Source organism: Choloepus didactylus, chromosome 13 (assembly GCF_015220235.1).
Source record: "Choloepus didactylus isolate mChoDid1 chromosome 13, mChoDid1.pri, whole genome shotgun sequence".
Classification (NCBI taxonomy): domain Eukaryota; kingdom Metazoa; phylum Chordata; class Mammalia; order Pilosa; family Megalonychidae; genus Choloepus; species Choloepus didactylus.
The window spans coordinates 16,845,203-16,869,320 of NC_051319.1; the positions used below are offsets into that span (position 1 = coordinate 16,845,203).

The following is a 24,118-nucleotide window of genomic DNA, read 5'->3' on the forward strand; positions in this document are numbered from 1 at the left end:
CAAATAACAACCAAACATACACATATTCACACTACACAAGATATAAGCCTAAAACCTTGATAATGATCCGGAAGGAAGTTCAGGACTTTGCATCTAATTGATGCAAACATCAATTAGAATGCCACATTATGAACATTATTTACAATGAGGCAAGACCAGAGGTATAAAAAGGTACAAGACAACAGGCTGCAATCACAACGATGTTATGACAGACCTTTGAAATGCAGCCATTTCTCAAGTTATTTCATCTATGTCATGAAACCATCAGTGTCTGTGACTGTCTTGGCTCCCTTTGCATAAAATGACCTGGGTTCAAGTCCAGACCACCACCACTAACCAGCTTTATTATCCTCAACAAGTTACTCACCCTGCACTCATTTTCAAAACTGGAGAAATCAATTCCTGGCCAGCATAATTTCCAAGGCTGTCACAAGATGGAGTAAAGTGCCAGCATCTTGCCACACCCCGGCTCCAAAGAGCCTAACCCAGTAGGTGATGTTTTTTATACTGCAGCCAGGATATAAAAAACAAATAAAGGAACAAAACAGTACCTACCAACAGCTCAATGAATGGATGCTGAATGAATAATGGATGGTGATGTCCCCATGACAACACCTCTCCAAGCTCACAAGTTTCCACTGTTCGCTAGCATTATGTCACAAAATATCGAGGGCTGAGATTTGTAGATACTGCACCAAGAGGTTCTCCTTGTCTACAAAAAAATTATATATTCAAAAGGGAGCCAAGACACTTTGGAGGGCAAGCTTTATGAATTTAACATTTTCTTGTAATTCTATGAATTCACCGCAGATACACTTTCACAAGGACAGAGATTTGGGCATAATGAGGTTCCTTACAAATACTGGAAATAGCCTTATTCTCTAACTACAAAGAACTTGTTAAATGATTATGGCTATCTATACAATGGAATATTGTATAAAAAAAAAGATATCAATATGCCCTGGCATTTATGTACATATAAATACACGGGGTATGTGTTTGCACACACACACAACATGCACCTTACTCAGAAAACCACCCTTCCCTCCATCTCATTTTATATGGTTCTAACAGCCCTGGCCACCAGGTTCTTGCCCACAGCAAATAGAAGAGACAAATGGGTGGGAAGAGCACAGATCTAAGAACAAGAGGACTTGGATTCAAACTCTTTGTGGTTCTGAGTAAGTCACCTTCCCCCTCTGGGTCTTGATTCTCCTCACCTGTAAACTGAAGGAGTCTGCAGACGATAGATGGTAGATTGCTAACACTGGTTACCCCTAGAGTGGGCTAGAATGCAGGGAGGAAAAAGGAGACATCTACTTCTCACTGTTCTGCTCTCCTGTCTGGATTTTTACCATGTGCATGTATTACTCTTATAATTAAAAAAAAAAAAAAAAAAAGAAAAATAGGAAAACAAATTTTAAAAGGAATCTAAGTCTGAAGATACCAATATAAAAGCATCTTGCAGGTGTGACATTTATTTATGTGAAAGTTCTGAAGAACCTTCCCCAAACATACCAAAAAGAATAAATCTTCACCCAAAGAGCCCCTCACCGCCTCCCCCAGCTAACTTCAGACTCTGCCTTTGAAATAGCAATAGTGTGAACACCAAAGACTTTTCTAAATAGAAGGTTCTTTGTCCTTGCCAGGGCAAAGGGTCAAAATGAAAGGATAAGCAGCTGCTTATTACTACCTGAAGCTGGCCCTCCCCCTTGGTGTTATTTTTCTTCCTTCCTGTCTAAGGACCACCCTACATACATGCACACGCACACACCAACAATAAACAAACATCAGTCTCTCCCTGCCCTCCCTACCAGCCTTGGGCACAGATGGTCCTTCCAAGGACTCAACCCAGTTGTGGAGGAAATGCTCACAGAAACATGAGCAAGGCAGGTAGTAACTTTCCAGTTTTCTTGTTAAATCAAAAAGCACAATACCTTTATTATCTAGAATCCCCAGCTGGCAACAACACCAATTGGAAACAGCAAAGAATCAGGAAGAAAGCCAAGCAGATGTCACAGAATCGGCATGCACACATGCACGCATGCACATACACACATACACACACAACATGCACCTTACTCAGAAAAGCGAGTAAGGTGCGTTTCCCCCTTCCCTCCATCTTGTTTTATACAGTTCTAACAGCCTTGGCCACCAGGTTCTTGCCCACAGCTGAGAGGAGAGACAAATGAGTGGGAAGAGCACAGATCTAAGAACAAGATGACCTGGATTCTAACTCTTTGTGGCTCTGAGTAAGTCACCTTCCCTCTCTGGGTCTTGATTCTCCTCACCTGTAAACTGAAGGAGTCTGTAGACAATAGATGGTAGGCAAAGAGGTTTTACCTCACATGTCACAGCCAACTCATAGCAGTGGCTTCCGATGCTGTGTTGAGGTGATTCTAAGGCTGAAGGTCTCAGCAGGGAAAATGCAATGATTAATGAGTACAATATGTAACAAGTATGGAAGGGAGAGTGGGTGACATCCATGCCACAGTCTTGCCCTCCCTGCAAGACTTGACTGGACATCCCTAGCAGTCCTAAAATCCTTACATGATGGAGGAAAAGCACACTGTGATAGACAAGCACCCTGAGTTAACCCCAAAGAAAGAAAGAAAAAAGGGGGGGCACTACCAAAAAGAGAAGAAAGCACTAAAAAGTGGAGCAGTTGAAAGCTCTTCAAGCACCCCACAGGAAATATGAACATCATTATATTGATGGAGGGTCTATGAACTGCCTGGGATTCTATCACACATGGCAGAGAGAAGACAGTGGCTGTGATGGTGGAGGTAAAGAACAACTATTCACTGAACTCTTGCTGCCATGTGCCGGGTACTGCCCCTTGTTGATAACTGTGCAATGGAATGATCCAGTCGGAAAGCTAGAAGAACAAAAACACACAATTCCTTTGCTCAATAAAGGAGTATTTTACCGAACAACCAGCATGGTTGCAGGTAGTCCTAATTCACAAAATAGCTGCGTCTTAGAAAACTCAGCATCTATTAAACATGTTAGTAAGTTGGTTTGTTTAAAGCTTACAGTGGATTTTTCCCATACAAAAGAATATAAGGAAACCTATTAAAGCTTACTTAATCCCTCATAACACTAGCCCTCAATAGCTAATACCTACTGATCTCTTACACTCGACAAGATACAACAACTTATGGGCTATCATCATCACCCCTATTTTATAGTGATGAGACAGAGGCTCAGAGAGGTTAGATAAATGAAGACCACAAGGTTAATTAAGTGGTAGAGCCAGGATGTGAGCCTGGCAAGCTGGTTCCAGAGTCCACGCTCCTTGCCATGCTGTTCTAGCTTCAGCTGGTTTAATGAGGATGAAAAGAATGGATTAACACTGGCCTGAGATCTTGCTTTCCTACAGAAGTGGCTGCCATGGGAAGGAGGAAGAAAAGGAAGCAGTTTTCTTTTCTGCCCTGTAGCAAGCATTCAACAAATATCGGAAGAAGTCATTTCACTTCCTGTGCCTCTTCCTCTCTCCTAGGCAACTTCTGGCGTTAGCAGATTAAACTGATCTGCCACAGGCAGCTCAACCACAACAAGCACTGCACTCCCTACCTCACCACCCAGCACCATCAAAAGCCCTACTCCTTACCCTATGGAAACAACCAGCCCATTCACCCACTCAACTAGTTTTCACTATACTATATACCTACTACATGCAATGTTAAATCCTGGGAGTACAGCAGTAAACAGGAGACTTTGTTTCTACCCTCACTAAGCAAGGTATAAAGATATACATAAGAATGAAGACATACTTGATGTTTAGAAGACAGTAAGGAAATAGGGATATTCCATGAAAAAGCACTGATCACTTAAATTACAACACATTCGTATTATAGAATACAGTAACCCACTGGTATGATTATACAGATTATACAGGTAAACTTATTGCCCTGGAAAGAGGTGCACACTGCATTAACTGAAAACAGTTGAAAACGCAATAATATACAATGTGACAGCATTTTGGGGTAAAAACATAACAAGACATAGCAACAACAACAACAACAACAAAACAACGTAGACAATTTCTAGAAGATAACACAGGAAAAAATCTAGGTGACCTTGGGTTTGGCAATGACTTTTTAGATACAGCACAAAAAGCACAATCCATGAAAGAAAAAATTGTTAAGTTAGATTTCACTAAAATGTAAAACTTAAAACTTCTGCTCTGCAAAAGACACTGTTAAGAAAATGAAAAGACAAGCCACACGACTGGGAGAAAATATTTGCAATATATATCTCCTAGATGATTTGTATCCAAAATATACAAAGAACTCTTCAAACTCAAGAAAAGAAACAACTTAATTACAAAATGGGCAAAAGATCTGAACAGACATTTCAACAAAGAAGATATACAGATGACAAATAAGCATATGAAAAGATGCTCAACATCATGTGTCAGGAAACAGCAAATTAAAGGAACAATGAGGTACCACTGCACACCTATTAAACGGCTAAAATCCACAAAACTGACAACACCAAAGACTGGTGAGGATTTAGAGCAACAGGAACTCTCATTGGCTGCTAGTGGAAGTGCAAAATGGTACAACCACTTTGGAACACAATCTGGCAGTTTCTTACAAAACACAGCATAGTGTTACCAAATGATCCAACAATTGCACTCCTAGGTATTTCTGCCAACACAAAATCCTCACACAACCTTTATGGTAGTTTCATTCAGCATTGCTAAAAACTTGAAGCAACCAAGATGTCTTTCAATAGGTGAATAAATACACTGTGGGACATCCATACAATGGAATATTATTCAGCATAAAAAGAAATGAGCTATAAAGCCACAAAAAAGACATAGAGGAACCATAAATGCATGTTGCTAAGTGAAAGAAGCCAGTGTAAAAAGGTTACATACTACATGATTCCAGCTCTAACACATTCCAGAAAGGCAAAATTGTAGAGACAATAAAAATGTCAGTGAGTGCCATGGGATGAAGGGTAAGGGAGGAAGGATGAGTAAGTGGAGCACAAGACATTTTTAGAGCAGTGAAACTATTCTGTATGATACCATAATGGTGGCTACATCACATTACGTATTTGTCAAAACCCATGGAACTGTATAGCGACTCCTAAAGTAAACCAGGGAATCTGCGATTGCTTATTAAGAACATCTCAATCTTGCTTAGTTCACCAATTGGAACAAATTATCACACTAATGCAAGATGTTGAGAAAGGAAGGGCAGATATGTAGGAACTCTACTTTCTACACAATTTTTCTGTAAACCTAAACAGCTCTAAGAAATAAAGTCTATTAAAAAAAAAATCTAGTGCTGTATGGACCCCACCCTGATCAAGATGGTGGAATGAGACAATTCAGGGCTATGGCCCCTCACAGAAACTGAACAACCAGCAGGAATGGGCAGAAACATCGTTCTAAAAGCTCCAGAAAACAGTTAAAAGGATTGCAGAAACAAGGGGACCACTGAATCAACAAAAAGACCACTTAAAAGCTGCAGCAGGATCTCATGGTGCCCTGGGTGGCTCCTACCATATCCCCTCACCAGCTCAGCACAGAGCCAGCTTCCCGTGCAGATCCCCAGTCCCAGTCCCGGAGGGAGCACAGTAACTCACGTGCACATACTAGAAGTATGTATGTTTGGACTTATCTGTCGTGGTGGCCTGAGGGACTCACCATCCTAGAACTTGCTTTGCATGCAGCAGGTGGCTCAAAGAGCTCTCCTATAGAGTGCTGTGGGAAAGCAGTCAAATCAGGCTGCCTGGGGCAAGGGACTGCTGTCTGCAGGGCATGTGAGTGCAGTTCCCAGGACCATGAGGAATTGTTACTTAGGCTAGAGGGAACATTCATAACCTGTGAAAACAGGAATTCCTAGAGCCACACATGCCCGCCTGAACTAGTCACAAGCACAAAAATGATCATGGAGGTCCCTATGCTTTGGCCTGGAGCTATTTCCCAAACTCACCAAAAGGATAAGCTCTGAAAGAGCACTGTCACAGATCAATCTGCAAAGACTGGGAAAAGTGTTTACTTTCTTTCTTTCTTTTTTTTATTTTCAGTGCCTGGCTTTCAAGGAAAGCTCTGTCATAATACTAGCCGGATACAAGCCTAAGGAATAGACACCCCAGAGTCCAAATTCCAGCAATGACATTAAAATATCAAAATGTCCAGGTTTCAACAAAAGTTTACAAGACATACAAAGAAACAGGAAGCGATGGTCCAGGCAAAGGAAAAAATTAAAGCATTGGAAACAACCATCAATGGCCCAAAATATGCTAAAATAATAAAAGGAAAACATGGACAAAGAACTAAAGGAAAACTTTTTAAATGAAAGATGAACACAAAGGGAATGTCAATAGAGAAAGGGAAATTACTAAAAAAACCAAGCAGAGCTGAAGACCACAGGAAAATAAATTAAAAATTCCTTAGAAGGGCTTGGCCTTGCAGAGCAACAAACCCAGATTTGGGAAGTACCCCTTCTACAGTTTTTGGCACCCAACGTGGGGCACAATGTCTGAACGACATGCTGCTCAGTGGATTCCTGGACCCCTGGGGAGCAATCCTGAGTAAAATTTTTCAGCAGCAAAAGGAGCCTCTGAAAGGTCCAGCTTTATGAGCAGGCCTACAAACTGCATTGAAAGATCCAGGTAAGCAAAAACTTCCTAACGAAGAAGGGCCATGAAAAATCCTCAAGGTGAGCCAAAAATGTGCAAGAAGTCATGGTGTACCCCCTTACACCATTACCAGCCTAGAAACTGTCTGGCTTTGCATCTGAATAGACCAGCATTCCCAGATTCAACTAAATTCTAAATGGAACTCCTGCCAAGGGCGATCCATTCTCCCTCAAAGGAAATAAAAAATATCTACAAGTTGTGGATCAGAAATTCTACCAGGTGACCCCTTAGCTACATCTCCCCATTTTTCAGCAACAAGTAGCCAGAATAAATGACAGCCCAATTCCCAAAATTGAAAATAGATATTGTTTTAAGAGGGAAATTGCAATAGTAATTTTTTAGATATAATCTTGAAACCGTAAGCAAGCTGGAAATTGTCAAGTAGGCTTAAAATGTAACGTTCAAAGCTGAAAGGAGGCTATAATGAGAGCTCTTAGTCCCACAAAGGAGCAATATGTAAATGTAAAGTCTGCAGCAGTATGTAAATATAAAGTCTGAGCCCAGACCTGAATAAGCTTTAATCTATTACCCCAAACTTCCCAGATACGAATAAGCCTTTCATTTCTCCCCCTAGACAGGGAGGCACCTTTCTCAGGTGTAAAGACGTAAATCCTGAAGGAGGCAGGCTACATTACTGAAATTCTCCAAAGCTGTGTTACCTGTTAACTAAGATGATTCTCTCTCTTTGTCTCTGATGGGTATAAAAGCCAACTGAAAAAATCACCTCGGGGAGGTTGATCTGGGAAACCTTTCCCCCTGTACTCCTGCCAGCATAAATAAACTCTCTTTTTCTACTAATAAAAAACAAAAACAAAAACAAAAACCTTAGAAGAATTCAACAGCAGAATAGAGCTGGCAGAAGAAAGAATCAGTGAACTTGAAGGTAAGACAATTGAAATCATCCAGTCTGAGGAGAAGAAAGAAGAATGAAGAATAGTGAACAGAGCCTGAGGTAACTGTGGAACAACATCAAGCATACCAGTATGTGTACTGTGAAAATCCCAGAAAGAAAAGAAAGAGGGCAAGAGGCAGAGAGGATATACTAAGAAAGAAAGGCTGAAGACTTACCAAATTTAACAAAAGACATGAATATACACATCTAAGATGCTCAAGAAACTCCAAAGAGGATAAATCCAAGTAGATCCAAACCACACAATATTACAATCAAACGGTAGAATGCCAAAGATAAAGACAGAATTCTGAAAGCTGACAAGAGAAGTAACATGCCATGTACAAAGGAACCTGAATAAGAGTAAATGTCCGTTTCCGAACAGATACCATGAAGGCAACAAGGCAGTGGGAAGATGCTGAAAGTGCTGAAAGCAAAAAACTCCAACCAAGAATTCTATATCCGGCAAAACTGTCTTTCAAAAATGAGGGAAGAATTAAGACATTTCCAGATAATTAAAAGCTAAAGAACTTCATCAACACTACATCAGCCTTACAAGAAATGCTAAAGGGAGTTCTGCAGGTTGAAAGGAAGGACACTAGACAATTGACTGAAGCTATATGAAGAAATAAAGATATCCAGTGAGGGTAATGACATGGGGAAATGTAAATACTAGTACTAATATATTTTTTATTTTACTCCACATTTTACATCCTATGGAATCTAAATGGCAAATGTATCAAATGTAATGATAAATCAGTGCTTTTGAACTCATACTGTATATAATTTGTGACAAGAACTACATAAAGGTGGGGTGGGGTGGGGAGTTATAAGAACACAGTTTATGCATGCTATTCAAATTGTTAAGTTCGCATCAAAGCAAATGAGACTGTAATAGATTTAGGATATTAAATTTAAGATCATGGTAACCACAAAGAAAATATCAAAGAGTATGCAAACTCATAGAGACAGAAAGTAGACTATAGGTTGGTTACCAGGAGTGGCATGCAGGGGCAATGGGAAGTGTGCCGGTTTGAAACTGTTTTATATCTCAGAAACGCCATGCTCTTTTAATCCAGTCTTGTGGGTGCAGACTTATTGTGGGGGAGATCTTTTGATTAGATTATTCCCAAGGTTGTCTGGTTTGCTAATGCTGCCATTATGCAAAATAACAGAAATGGATAGGCTTTTCTAAAGGGGGTTTATTAGGTCACAAATTTACTGTCTGAAGGCCAAGAAAATATCCAAATTAAGGCATCAACAAGAGGATACCTTCACTGAAGAATGGCCGATGGTATCCAGGAAATCTCTGTCAGCTGGGAAGGCAGATGGCTGGCATCTGCTGATCCTTTGCTCTGGGGTTCTGGTTTCAAAATGGCTTTCTCCAAAATGTCTCTGGGCTAGCATCTCCAAACATCTCTAAGTGTCAGCAAGCATCAGCTCTTAGCTCTTTTAAATACTCCAGTGAACTAATCAAGCCCACCCTGAATGGGCAGGGTCCATATTTCCATGGAAATAATTTAATCAGACTGTCACCCACAGCTGGGTGAGTCACATCTCCATAGAAACACTCAATCAAAAGATTATTGTCTGCTCTCACAAGATTGCATTAAAGAATATGGCTTTTGGGGGGACATAATACATCCAAACTGACACACATGGAGATGTGACCCTACCCATTCAAGGTGGGTCTTAATTAGTTTACTGGAGTCCTTAAGAAAGCTCAGGGAGACAGAGAGAGCTCAGAGCTGACAAAGATCCAGATAGTTGGAGAGGCAGACAGAAAGATGTTTGGAGATGCTAAGCTAAGAGATGAAGCCCAGAGTTTGCCCTGGAGAAGCTAAGTGAGAACCCACAGAACCTTAAAGAGAAAGACACTGAAATCAGAAGCTGAAAGCAACACAAGCCGGGAGCAAGGGACCAGCAGATGCCAGCCACATGCCTTCCCAGCTGACAGAAGTGTTCCAGACGCCATCAGCCTTCTTCAGTGAAGGTATCCTCTTGTTGATGCCTTAGTTTAGACACTTTCATGGTCTTAGAACTTAAATTTGTAGCCTAATAAATCCCCTTTATAAAAGTCAATCCATATCTGGTATTTTGCATTCCAGCAGCTTTAGCAAACTGAAACAGGAAGTTAATGCAAAATGAGTGTAGGGTTTCTGTTTGGGGTGAAGGGAAATCCCTAGCAATGGATGGTCATGAGGGTACTGCAACATCATGAATGTGATTAATCTCACTGAATGGTATGCCTGGGAGGAGCTGATATGAAAAGATTTGTTGTATATATGATTCCACAATGTAAAAAAAAAAGAGAAACTAAAGAGATAATGATAGTTAAATGCAAAACATGATACTGAATGGGATCTAAGAATGGAGAAGAAAAGACTCAAAAAGACATTATTGGGACATAAGAAAAATTTGAAATACAGCATGCAGGCTTTATAGCAACATTAAATTTCTTGAACTCGATAACTGCACTTGAGGTGATTACGTAAGGGTATATATACTTGTCGCAGGAAATGTAAGTGAAAGTATCACGTGCGCAATCTGCTCTCAAATGGTCAGAAAATAGATAGCTGACAAATAGATGATAGATAGATGATAGAATGATACAGCAAATGTGGGATCTGGTGGATCTGGGTATCTGGAGAGGTAGGAGTATGCCGAAGTTCTCTGTATGGGGCTTGTATTATTTTTGCAAACATCCTATAAATAAAAAAAATATCTAAAAGGATATACCAATATGCAACAGTAGGTATCAAGGTTATAGGATTATGAGTTATCATGCTTTTCTGTATTTTCTGATCTCTTTGCATCGAGCAAGTTATCTTATAATTAGAAAAACATTGCCACAAGTTTCTATTTTGGAAGAAAACAAAGCAACATTCCTCTTCTACCTCATAGGTGGTAAGCACTCAAATATATTTGTTCCACAAAGCAGTCAATGAGTAAATGAAACCTACCTCCCCAACGTGGTTGGTAAAAAACAACCAGTGTAGACTATCACTATAAATAAGGCTTTCCTTCCGGTACTTAAAAATTCATTTACATTTTAAATTTTTTAAATTCTAGTTAATGCAAATAAACCTCTGATTGATAGAATTTCAAGCAATAAAAATGAAATGAAAAAATTTTAAGTTACTTAAAGTTCAAGAAGTTGAATAGGAGGCTATATATTTGCTTAGCCCAGCTCTCATATTTGCTTTAATCTCTGCTTCTTAAATTTTCCTCTAAGTTCAGACAGACCCTGGTACTCCAAAGTTTTCACAACAGTTCACATAACCATGACTAAAGGTTCTGGGGGATTGTCAGCAAGACATTTCTGACAGGTGGTTTCTCACATAAGTTTCAACATACTAGAATGAGCTATTTTCCACCTTCAATAGTTTCCATGAAAAGCACTGTCAAGGGTCAATGTCCTGCCTTAAAAGGCACTTTGTACCCACAGCCATTAGAACAAAGTCTGAAACAGGACTAGGACACACTGGGGATACACTCAAAGCTGGCTAGGCTTTTGGGTTATAAGGGGCCTGAACAAATTATTCTCCTTTTTTGGAGTATCTGTCCCACAAGGCTAGGGTTACTTTCAGCACCAAAAGAATGTTTATCAAGTTCTGTTCTCAGACAGTAGTTGGAGAACAGACAGTAGCTGGATTCTTTGAATCATTCAATCACACCACCCTTTACTTACATACTTACACACACACACACACACACACACACACACTCTATTTTAAAATACCACACTTAGCAACTTTCAGTGGTTTGGTAGAGAGAATATTTAAGGTTTAAAGTTAAAATTTAAACAAACTCCACTCTCTTTGTGACTTTTCTCAGAGGGAGATCATTGAGAGCAAAGACTCTTTACTTTGGCACTGTTGACTTGTGGTCCAGATAGTTCTTTGTCATGCGGGGATGTTCAGCATGTTGCAGGATGTTCAGCAGCACTCCTCGGCTCTACCCACTAGATGCCAGTAGTACCCCCACCACCCAACTGTAATAATCAAAAATATCCCCAGACATTGATGAAAATCCTCTGGGTGGAGAACCACTGATCAAGAACAAGGACTGTGGGGTCAGACTGCCTGCATTCAAACCCAAGCTTAACAGTGCCTGGCTATGTGCCCTTGGACCAATTCACCTCTCTAGGTCTCAACTAGCTCATTTGTAAAATGGGAATAAAAACACCTACTTCACAGGGTTGCTCTGAAGATTAAAGTGAGATAATTCATATAAGATTGTTAGCACAGTGTCTGACAGAGTACTCAAAATATATATATATATATACATACATACACACACACACACACACATACAACATGCAAGCTGTTCTCATCATCTTCATCATCACAGTTGTCCATCTCCTTTGTGGTGGCTTGAAGCTGTATATACTCCAGAAAAACATGTTCTTAAAGTTAACCCATTCCTGTGGGTGTGGACCCACTGTAAGTAGGACCTTTCATGAGGCTACTTCGGTTAAGGTGTGACCCACCTCAATCAGGATGGGTCTTAATCCTATTACTGGAGTCCTTTATAAATGGGATGAATACAGAGAGAGAAAGAGAAAAAGCTACAGAAGCAAGAAGCTGAAATCAACAAAAGCAGACGAGGAAGACCAGCAGACACTGCCATGTGCCTAGACATGTGGCAGATAAGCCAAGGATCGCTAGCAGCCGGTCTTCAGTAAGAAAGCATCGCCTTGATTTGTACATTTACCTGGACTCTAATCGTCAGCAAATAAATTCCTATTACTTAAGCCAAACCATTTCATGGTATTTGTTTAAGCAACACCAGAAACTAAAACAACCTTCCTCCCCAGGTAAGCCCATTCTCCTCAACCATCATGGAGGTCAATAAGGAAAGAGGTGAAGATGAGAGAAAGATAGAATCAAATAATGAATAACTGATTTAATAACAATGTTCTTGTTTTCTGCTATAATATGGATGATAAGTACATCTGTTGAAGAAAAATACTTTTAGAAATAAAACTCCTAAGGTCTAAACCCAGGCGAGCATCCTAGAAACTTGGGAAAAAGCTGTTCCATGTGTGAACACACTTCCCACATGCCAGAAAGCTAAAGCCATCCTTGTACCTTTAGTTCCACTAAGGAAATAACGAGGCTGTCAGAACTTTTATTTGCACTCATTGAAGCTGCAAATACCCGCAGCTGATCAGGGCTGAGAAGGGTGAGCTAAGCAAGTTCTAGAAGAAAAAGGTGTAAGAAAATGAAACCTCAAAATTCAAAATGGAAAAATGAGGGATAATGGGAGGAAAAAGTGCTCATTTCAATCAATATACTTTAAAAATTAGTTTTAAGTATTTTCATAAAAAAAAGAGAGGGAGGGAATTCCTGCTTTTCTACGTTATGAGCAAAAGCTATCAACCAGCAGTTCATAAAACACAAAACCCCAAATTTGCCTATTGTGTCATGGAGATTATGACACAATGGAGAAATCTGCCCAAGCTCTTTCTAAAAGGTGCTTTATGCCAGCCCAACCCCCAAACACAGCCAAGCCACCGACTGCTTCATAGGCTGGTGACTTGTGGCCCACAGAGCCAACTAGATGTAATTAAGTCCCAGGATGGGAAACAAACACCAGCTCACTGGGCTGGTTCATCAAGCAGAATAACCTCAGAGCTCAAGTGAGCCAGCGGTTTTTCAAGGGTTTAACAGTGAGCTCCTTTCCCCACCAAATGAAATTCCATGCAGAACTCCAATATATAAAACATACAGAAGCACATTAAAAAAAAAAAACCTACAGATTTAGTTACATTTCATGCAACAACTATTAACCAAATGCTTACTAATCATCAGGCACTGTTCTAGGAGCTACGGATACGTAAGTCCCCGTCTTCAAGAAGCTTATATTCTAGTAAATTTATATCAAACTCAGCATCTAGAAAATTCTACTCAAACTGGGGCATGTCACAGAACCTACGTTCAAAGTCCAGTCCCCTCACTTTACTGATGTGAAAACTGCCCAGAAAAGTTAAGTGATTTGGCTCAAGAACAAATCTAAGTGATGGGCATCAGCGGACCAGCTAAAAATACATCAATCAGTTCAAACAACTCAGGGCAGTCTGCAAAAGTGACAAGCTAATAACTCAGCCTCTGGGACCCACACTTTTGTTTCTGTAGGGCAATATTCTAACAGATATTCCAAATAACAAAATTAACTCATCATAAATTGGTTTAAAAGATACCTTCTTACTTGTAAGAAGGCAATAAGTGTGTAGTACATTTTGAAAGGTTTCCATCACAGCAGTTAAAATGAAAAGCTAGCACATGATGAATTAACCACTGGGATGGCCACAAAACTGAAGGTTCTTGAACATACAGCCTATACCAAGGCAAATGCTAACCCCACTATGGCTGCCTTCCCCACCTTTCAAGAGTCAGACAGCAGAAAAGGCCCCAGCCCCCTACCTCCTCCACAAAGCCCTCGTGCAGAGTCAACTACTGACCACTCTTGCTCCCCCCCAGAAAGAGGACATTACTCTACTTCTAACCCACTGCCCAATGATGAGATGTTTCTCTTTCAAGGTTAGTCTAGCACCAGTGGACTAAGATATCTTAGATTTTCCAAGGCAGTCACGATTTCAGGTGATTCTCTTCTTTTCCATTCACAAAATGCTCAATAAAACAAGACATTTCAAATCTTTTTAAGAATTTTCATATAAATAAATATATAAATCAGAAAAAGAAATATCAAACAGGCCCTAATCTCTGGTTTGGAAAAAGTAGTGCACCACCCGGAAGGCCCCAGCACTCAGGAGCAGGAGAAGGGAAACAAAGGCTGACACTAATTTAGACTCCTGTTTCTCAGGGGAAATTCAGGACCCATTTCCCTCCTACAGGGTCTCCCTCATGCCTCTGACTCACTGCACGTTCCTGATGAAAGCCTGGCGCCAACATAGAAGGTCGCAGTTTATAACAGCTTTTAACTAACAGCTGCACTGTTTTCCTACAGCTGAGAAAACATTTTCTCACAGTTAATTTCAACATTTATCAGCCCCTCAACTTCAGAAAGCCTTCCTTCCAGCTCTCCTCTCCTCTCCCCCTCAAAATTCATCTCCTTCTCTTAACTCGAACTTGAAGAGGAAAGAATGAAAGGTGTGTGCCTTTCTCCAAAGTAGGGGAAATAATCTGCATTTAATTGCCTTTTTCAAATGAAGTGCTGCCTGGGCGCCAAGTAGATTTTATCAGCATTCCTCCACCCACTTCTGAAGCAGGTCCTCATTAAGCCAACTGACACAAAACCCTAGACAACCTTTCTGAGCACGCTTGCACGAGGTAAAAGGGCTGCTTTGCAGGCACCAACTGGTAGAAAACGACCACACATGCAAATTCCCCTTGTATCCCCAATGTTCTGTTAATGTTCTTAAAATACATTCGCAAAAGGATCCAGGGCCAAATAAAGGGGCACATGAATCATGTTTCCTCTATCGAACACCAACAGAAATGAAAACAGCTTTATAGGGGATCCTCCACCCCAACCTTTACCTTCTTTGTTCATCCAGGGAACTGGCTTTGGGTGAGTGTGGGGTCTAAAGAGTGATTTCCCCTGGAACATTCTTTTTAATAAAGAAGTCACTAATGTTAGTAGCAGTGTTCCCTTTACTCTTTACAACTACACACACACACACACACACACACACACACACACACACACACACACACACACACACACGAAATGAACTGTTACTGGGCTTCAAGGGAAAAAGGCCTAAACCCCTTATCTGCTAAAGTGTAAGCAGGTCAGGAAACAGACCTTAATTACTGTTATTTGTTCAGTCAAACCCAGCATTTCTCAAGTCAGCTGAGCGGAGCAGATGTGGGGGCTGAGAAATGAGGTCCCCTTTGAAGAGTCAAGATCTGTCTCTGCTCCTTCCTTTCTCCGGGGTAATTCAATTGAGGCCTCCAGATTCAGGCAGCTCCAAGGAGGGAGGCTGGGGCCGACAGACGGCACCTCAGAAGTAGGAAGAAGGAATCAGCAAAAGACCTGAGCTCCCCGAAAGAAGGCAATAAAGTGGTGAGCAACTAAGAGAAAATCTATCGGGACCCTGATCTGGTGGAGGGGAATTGAAAAGCTTGCCGGAGAAGGGCAGCGGTTTGGAGGCAGGGCGGTGTTGTGCAAGGGACAGCAGGAATCTTAAGCAGCCTGGATAATGGCACTGTGCAAGGAAAGCCCCAAAGCAGACTAGCCCAGAGTAGAACATGACAAAAAGCAGAGATTGCTTTGTAGCAAAGGCGAAGAGTGCTTATAATAAATAATAATCTAGAACGCCCTAGCTCAATGCTACTCCAAGGGTGGTTCATGGACCAGCAGTACAGACAGACTAGGGGCCTGACGGGTTTCACCCAGACCTACTAATCAGAACGGCTGGTGGCGGAGCTGCATTTTAGTAAGATTCCCAGGTGACCTAGAGGTACCTTCAAGTGTGGCCTTTTATGATACAAGGTCACATTCACCAATTAAAAAGTTCTTAAGAAGTGCTTGATAGGCAGGCATTTTAACCAATATCTGGTATCTCCAAAGAAGTAATGGGAGAAACTGGGGAAAGGTAGAGAAAACCCAATAAAATGGGCAGCAGAAACAACAGTAACAGAAGCGATACCTGACAAGTGTGTACACATATCAATTTACTGAGCACCGCGTATGTGGGTCATACACTGCACTAGATTCTTCATGTACATTATAGAATTTAATGTTCATCACAACCCTATGTCCCTATGTTATCATCAACCTCTATTATAGGTGAGACACTAGATCAAATAATAAAGAGACACCAAGTAAGTGGAAAAACTGGGATAGTCAGGTAACTCCAAAGTCCATGATCTTTCCACTCCTTATGCTCTTTATGTAATGCTTTGATCAGGATCACAAACCTCCTCTCAATTCATCCTTACAATCACCCTACATGGTAGGGAGGGAGAGTAGCACTGTTGTCATTACAGTGATGAAAATTTTGAAGGCTGGATAAGTTACATTATTTTAAAAACTCACACACATTCTTTCTAACATAGCACCCTACAGGGATGACAGTAATGAGCAGTAAACCCTTGGTGGTGCCAACAGGCAGCCAGGAACAAGGACGAAGACAGCAACCTTGCTGCCTTGATACTGCTTTGACAGCACAGGGTTATTCCATGTGCATGTGTAATACGTGCTTGCATTTGCACGCATGTGAGTGGGCACCCAAGGGCAGTGAATAGAGCCCCAGAGACAGAAAAAAGCCCCAGAACTCCCCTGAGGGCAGCTCAGCAGGTCCAATTCAGTGGTTTGGCCCAACTGTCCTCATCACAAGAAAGGTCAGTCAACCCTACTTCGAAGTGTCAATCTTTCCAGCAAGTTCAACAATTTAAGAAGGCACAGAATTACATGCTGTGCTTCCATCAAAACAACAAAAATTTAAGGTGGGGACATCCTGGAGAGCTGAGGAAATCCTTCCACCCAGTTTTCATAGTAAATAATAGTTATCTACCATTTCCCAAATACTTCCTCTCTACTAAGGCACTACACTAACATTCTTTCAAGATGCTCTTTCATTTCATAACAACCCTATGAAGCATGTATCACAATCCACATTTCACAGTTGAGGAAACCTGAGTCTCAGGAAAGTTAAGTGACTTTCCAAAAACACCTTTGGGAAAGACTTAAATCCCAATCTCTGATCCCATCAGAATTAAATAAAAGTTTTTATTTCACTGGATCTCCAGGATCTAAGTACACTGCTGTGCCTCTTCACCCACTTACCACTCTCTACCCCCATACAAAAGCAAAAAGCAAGACACTCCAAAACACTCGCAGCAAGGCCAGAGGCAGTCAGAAAAGCCCATTAGAAGCTGCCTCTTCCTCACCACCCTTATTGAGTAGTGCAGACCTCAGAGAAGTGCCATTTCAAATGCTTTCTCCGGAAACACAGCCATGGCCTTAAGTATCCCATCACTTAGGCATTCTTCATTATTCTAACATGTGGCAGAAGTAGTAATAATTTAAAAAAATACATTTGTGTGTGTGGTAATGAAAATGTTAAAAAAAATTAATTTTGGTGATGAACACACAACTACATAATGGTACTGTGAACAACTGATTGTATGCTTTGTATGACTGCATGGTATGTGAGTATATCTCAATAAAATTGAATTATTTAAAAAAAATAATGCAAACATTTGTGCATTTTCCATGTGCCAGGTTGAGTCCCAAGCTCTTGGCATGGACCAATTATTTCATCCTCCAATGATCCCATGTGGTAAATACTCTTATTGCCCCCATGTTTTGCAAATGAGAAGTAAAATAACTCTCCTAAGGCCCTGACATGTGAATTCCAATAGACAGTCCCTAAAACTTCCCACACTACTACGGCATCATCTCTAGAATGAAGGAGCCGTCAAAAGAGTTGCTGAACAAACACGTGGGATAAAATCATGTTCTAACAGGGGTGATGTCAGTTTAGAAGTTTACAGCAATTATTTTAGATTCTAGTTAAAAATACAGACACTAAGCATAAAATTCAGTGAAAACTGAGTTTAGCCCTTATCTGAAGCATAAACTTTAAACTACAAATCTCCTTTTATCATTAGCCTTCTTCATCCAGTTATCACAATAAGTAAAAAATTTTAAATTTGCCTTCATCCTCATTGGCCATTATTCTGCCACAAAATGTCCATTCCTAAAATGTCCCTTTCTAAAATGTCTCACGTGATTCACATGTTTCCCATCAGTAACATTTAAATACCTCCCACTTTATCCAAGATAAATTTTAAAAAGTCATTCCCAGGTTAACCATAGAAACAAAATATAAGCACAAAAAAGGGAGAAAAAATTATACTTAGGCTTAACACAAATTTAGTGAAAAGTTCAGAAAATTTCTTTTCCCTCAAAATATCGCCTCAATATTTTACAAATAATCGTAAACACATTTTTTGTTAATTTAACATCCTGGGAGTATCTCTTTAAAGGTACTGCTAGAATATGATAGTTTTGCAAACAATCTTTGTAGTTATCAAATATCTGAAAAAGGATCAATATAAACAAACAAGAGTCTGAACTCACCTACATTAAACATTCAAAGTTTAAGTCAATACTAGGAGAGGGTAAAAGTAAACAAATAACAGAAACTGGTTCCCTAATAAAGAAAAGAATCTCTTGACCAGTGAAACAATACAAAAACATAAACTTGTTCACCCGTAAAGTTATAATGATGAATCTCTATAAGGATTACATGAGATCAGCCATATCTGGAATAAAATGCTTGTTTTTAACCTTCAGTCATTAAGGCTACTTAATGTCTCTATGCCTCATCTACAAAACAAAGATAACAGTACCTCCTACATCATAGGATTATTAGCGTTGAGAATATATACAAAGCACTTAAGCAGCACTTGGAAGCCAGTGCTTGATGTCAACTGTCAATATTATTCCTAATGCCCCCGAACAGGAAGCTCGGAGGTTTACAAGACTGGGACCTGAACCTAGTCACCCCAAAGCACTAGCACTTCATTTCCTCAGACTCAACCCACAGCGCTAAAACACTTTCTCAGGGAGATTTACCTGGTTGCCAGCTCCTTCCCACTGCTCAAGTTAATTCTAGAGACTAGGAACTGAGATTCTCCTGATCCCTTGGCAGTCCAACCTGCTCCAGCAGCTCCCAGCTCTAGCATCTTGAGCTCCATCACCCAAACTTCACATCTGACCAAAAAGCTGTTCATCTTTGTACTTTTGTTTCCCAACCACTGGTTTGTCCTTTTCCAAAGAGAGATGGGGGTGGAGTCTTAAAACCACCTAAACAAGCAACAGCAGCAGACCCTCTCATTTATGGAGCACTCCCTGTGCGCCAAGTGCTTTGATAGACTATTACTTGTGTGCCATTTCTCCCAACCTATGAGGTAGGCACTATTTATTATTAATCTCACTGTAACAATGAGAAATTTGGGATCAGAGAAATAAAGTAAGTTGCCCTAGGTCATAGCCCATAAGGGTTGAGGACAGGGCTCAAACCTATTTGTGATTTCAAAGCTGGCTTCTGAACTCAGCAGTGTGGAAAACAACAAAAAGAGGGAATGGCAACTTTTTAAAAATAATTACTTCGGAAAACTCAACCAAAATTCATTTTCCATTTAAATTATTGCTTAATATATGAAAATATTAAATAAGGAACCACTATTGCTCCATGTCAAGGAAGTGTACTTGAGTACTGACAACTCCATTACTCAGGAGCACAGTTGAACTGTAATATATGGATGGTTCCAGCTATTATGGCCACAATATTTATATTTTGTGATTTGTATAAACAAAATCATCTCTTATCCCTCTAACAGCATCCACTGTAGCCCCGTGTAACTTACAATTAACACTCTGTAAATAACTAACCTCATGATCACACAGAGATGAGTCAACCATCGGCTGGTCACCCTTCCCTGAACTGCAATCTTCAGCTAATGACTGCCAGTCACTGTGTCTAAATACCAGAAGAATTATTCCTCCAAAGTATACTCATTAAAAAAAAAAAAAAAAGAGTTGAGAATCCAGAGTCCGGAAATAATCCTTACATTTATTGATTTTCAACAAAGGTGCCAAGGCAATTTAATAAGGAAACAAGTCTTTCCAATAAATAATGCTGAACTAAATATCCAAATACAAAAGAATGAAGCTGGACCCCCTTCCTCACACCATCTACAAAATTTAATTCAAAATGGATCTAAGACCCAAATGTAAGAGCTAAAACCATGAATGGAGAAATTTTCATACGTTGTTGGTGGGAATTTAAAATGCTGCAGCCACTTTGAAAAACCATTTGGCAGTTCCTCAAATGTTCAACGTAGTTACCGTATGACCCAGCAATTCCACTCCTAATTCTCCTTCAACTGACAGATGGAAACAGGTGCGCACACAAAAACTTATACTTGATATATTATATTTCACAATAAGGAAATAACTAAAATTGTGGAACTGTAGCCCATAACATTCTTTGAAATTTGCTCTATAATTACTTGTTAAATTGTACTTTGAAAGTTATCACTTTTCTATACATGTTATATTTCACAAAAAAATGTTAAAAATACACTGTTCCTAAAAATTAAAAAAAAAAAATTATACATGAATGTTGATGGCAGCATTTTTTAAAGTAGCCAAAAAGTGGAAACCATCCAAATGACCATCAATTGATAAATGGATGAGTAAAATGTGGTATATTCCATAAAAGGTATGAGGTACTCATATGTTCTACAACATGGATGAATCCTGGAAAAATGCTGAGTGAAAGAAGCCAGCCACAAAAGACTGTATGAATCTATTTACATGAAATGGCCAAAATAGGCAAATCTATAAAAACAGAGAGTAGATTAGGGTCCTGAGAAAGGTTGGGGGGAAGTGAAGAGCAATTGCTAATGGTTACAGGGTTGACAAAAATATTGTAAAATTAGATTGTGATGACGGTTCCACAACTCTGAATATGTCAAAAACTACTGAGCTGTACAATTTAAACATGTGAACTATACAGTATGCAAATTATATCTCAATAAAGCTGTTTACAAAAATTTTATAAAGAATTTATTTAATTTAAAAAGAAATTAAAATTTATTGTGGTAATATTTTTAAAACTCTAAATAAATAATAACTTTAGAAGTTTGGAAATTTCTGCTCAATGGGAAAGGAGGAAAGGCTGTTATATTACTCCAACTCCACTTTAAGAATAAAAATAAAACTTTGAGGTTTTTTTTGTACACCTGCTAATTTAAACAAGAATATGATGTCCCCAAAGGCAAATTCCCAGCATTTTAGGAGCTGAAATTGTCGCATGTGTTTCTCAAGGTATTGGTCTGCTGTAAAATGCTTTGCAAAGTTTACATAAAATATTTTATGGATCTTTCAACATTAAGTTTCCTTAAGAGACTGAACATTTGAAATGGCTGAATCTTTGCTCAGGAGGTCTCATTTCTCTAATAATTTTCTCATCTTGTACCAAAGCAACCCTTTTAATAATACTTCCTAATAATCCACAGCAAGCTAGACCGTCTGACAAAGTTTGATTTGACAGCTTAACTATAATTTTGGTACCCACTTTCATGAATGGCATACATCTTTTTTTCCAGTTCTATTCACCTCAGTACAATTTAGTTAAGAAAAATGTTCATTTGTAGATATAAATTATGGAAAATGCAGGGGAAAAAATAACTTACACCACATATCAATATTAAGTTGATAATCTAAGTTTTCTTTCCTCATACAAAAATGAGTTAAATCTGTAATCTCCAAAACTACCCTCCTAAATATACAAGACACACCCACACATTCCACTTTCACCTCCAGCAGCAGGGATAATATCAAAAGGAAAACAGAGCTGGAAAATGCAATTACACAACATATTGAATTTCACATATTTAAGCCTGCTAAAACAAGTTTTTTAAAATTAACCAACATATTCACATAATAAATTCAAACAACACAGCAAAGTGTCAAATGAAAAACAAATATGCCCAACACTACCCACCCCCACCTCCCTCCCCACATCCAACAGCCATACCCCACCACAGTGACCACTGCTAGTGTTCTTAAAAACATGCTCGGAAATAGTTACATAAATGCAAGCACCTACATAAATAGATGCGTATGTGGCTATCCCTTGTGAAAAGTGGGTTCATTTACTGTTCAACTTCCTTAAAAACAAACAAAAAAAAAACCCTACTTAAGGCTGTCTCTTGGACAGCTCTCACTCTGGACAGACACAAGTTTACTTCATTCTTTTTTATGGCAACACAGTATCCACTGTATGGAAGGCTAGTACCTTTTAACTTTAAATTAGTCTGCACTTATAAATGATCAATTAAGATATTCAAGCGAAATTGCTTAATGCTAATTTAAATATTTCTCCAAAAGTGAACAAACATGACTATTTTTCTGTCACATTGCCAATTCTGAGTAGTATACTTTTCTGATTAGTGGAAACTATCTTGTTTTCAATTGTAATTAATTATTAGTAAAACTTCTTCGGACATGAGTAAAACTGCATCTTCTGACATGTTTATTGGGCATTTGCGCTTTTTCCTAAACTACCTATCCCTGTCCGTTTTTATTGGGTTGTCTTTTCTGTTGATTTATAAGAACACTTTGTCAATTAAGGAAAGCAAATCTCTGTCCTATGAATTAGAGTGTGTCATTTGTGTTTTGACCTTATTTTGCTATGGACAGTTTTTTTATAGTCTAATGCACTAATTTGGATTAAAAGAATGTTGGGTCATGCTTGAAAAACCTTGGCCATTCCAAGTTTTTTTTTTTTAAGTCAGCTATCTTTTCTCTTAGCTCTTCTGATGGACCCATTTTTAATTTTTATAGCTCAATATTGGATTTACAACATTATTTTACTCTAAGGAGTGTGGATCAAACTTTAAAAGACGCTTATTCACAATTTACAATTTGGATATTGTTATTCCAAGGGAAAGTGGTAGCCCTTCCATAACAACAATTAACATTAACTCATGAAATGGGCACCAGCTACTGTTGCATGTGCTTTTTATGCATCAACCTGTTTAATCCAAACAAAAATCCTATGAAAGAGGTACTAGTGATTCCCATTTTACAGATGTGGAAACTAAGGAAAAGACATATGAATTTGATCCAAGACAAACCACTGGTAAGTTGCAGAGCCTGGATCCGAACTGGGGCCACCTGTCACCACTCAGCTATACTGCATTGGGTCTAACTAACAAAAGGAAACTAAAAATGAACACCAGAAATGTGTTTAAATGAATTCTCTCACTAAAAAGCATGCTTTCCCTTTTTTTTTTAAACTAGCTTAGCTTAAGCACTAGATTGGAAAATGGGCAACATTTAAAAGTAAACCACATATAAAGTACATCTTTGGTTATATATGTTAAGGCAGTGCTGTGGTGGAATCATCTACCTTGCTTATTTTTGTCCTTTTTCCTCTCTATAGATTCAGTTCTAAGTCGTTCTAAGCTGTATTTTAAAAATTACTAAGTTAAAACCAGTGAGGGGTCCTTACTAGAGGCAGTACCATCCTCGTAAGGCCTTGTGGGTAGTTGCTTATAAAGGTGGGGGCAGTGTTTTAACAGCAACTGGTGAGAGCTATGGCATCTGGGGGGGACGCTAAATACTAGCTACGCACAGGACTCCTTTATAAAAAAAGAATTGCCACACCCAAAATACCAACAGTATCCACGTTGGGAAACAATAGCTGATATCACTCCTTCTAAATGCCACAGCTCAATTATAAATTTACAGCTTTTTCTTTACATGCTTCAAATAATATGCTTGTAGAATAATACTTTTTTTGATCTGGATCTCCTGCTTTTGTTTATAGTACCTACTTTTCGTTTGTCTCCAAGTCTTGCAAACATCAGGAAAAGGGAATGGAAGGCTAATGCTCAGCGGAAGAAAGGAAGGGGCATCTCTAATAACCCAGGAATACTTTCAAACCATTAATGAGGGGCAAATGGAATGAGCATCAGCCTTCCTCCGAAGCATTCTGAGCCCTGCTTTCTTTGTGCCACATCACAGGAGGAAAAGCAAACCAGAGCCACAGCTCTCTCTCTCTCTTCCAAG

General features: G+C 39.4%; 1 protein-coding gene across 3 annotated transcripts in view; it reads right to left on the reverse strand.

The window, feature by feature from the left end:
- SERINC5 (serine incorporator 5) overlaps positions 1-24,118 on the reverse strand; it is a 100,080-nt gene that overhangs the window by 54,688 nt on the left and 21,274 nt on the right. The window contains exon 1 of one of the 3 annotated variants that reach the window (XM_037800697.1): positions 556-1,359. The exons of the other annotated variants lie outside the window; for them this stretch is intronic. The gene's annotated coding sequence lies outside the window, so the exon portion shown is untranslated. Of the gene's footprint in view, positions 1-555; positions 1,360-24,118 lie in introns of those variants that run through there. 3 annotated transcript variants of the gene reach the window in all.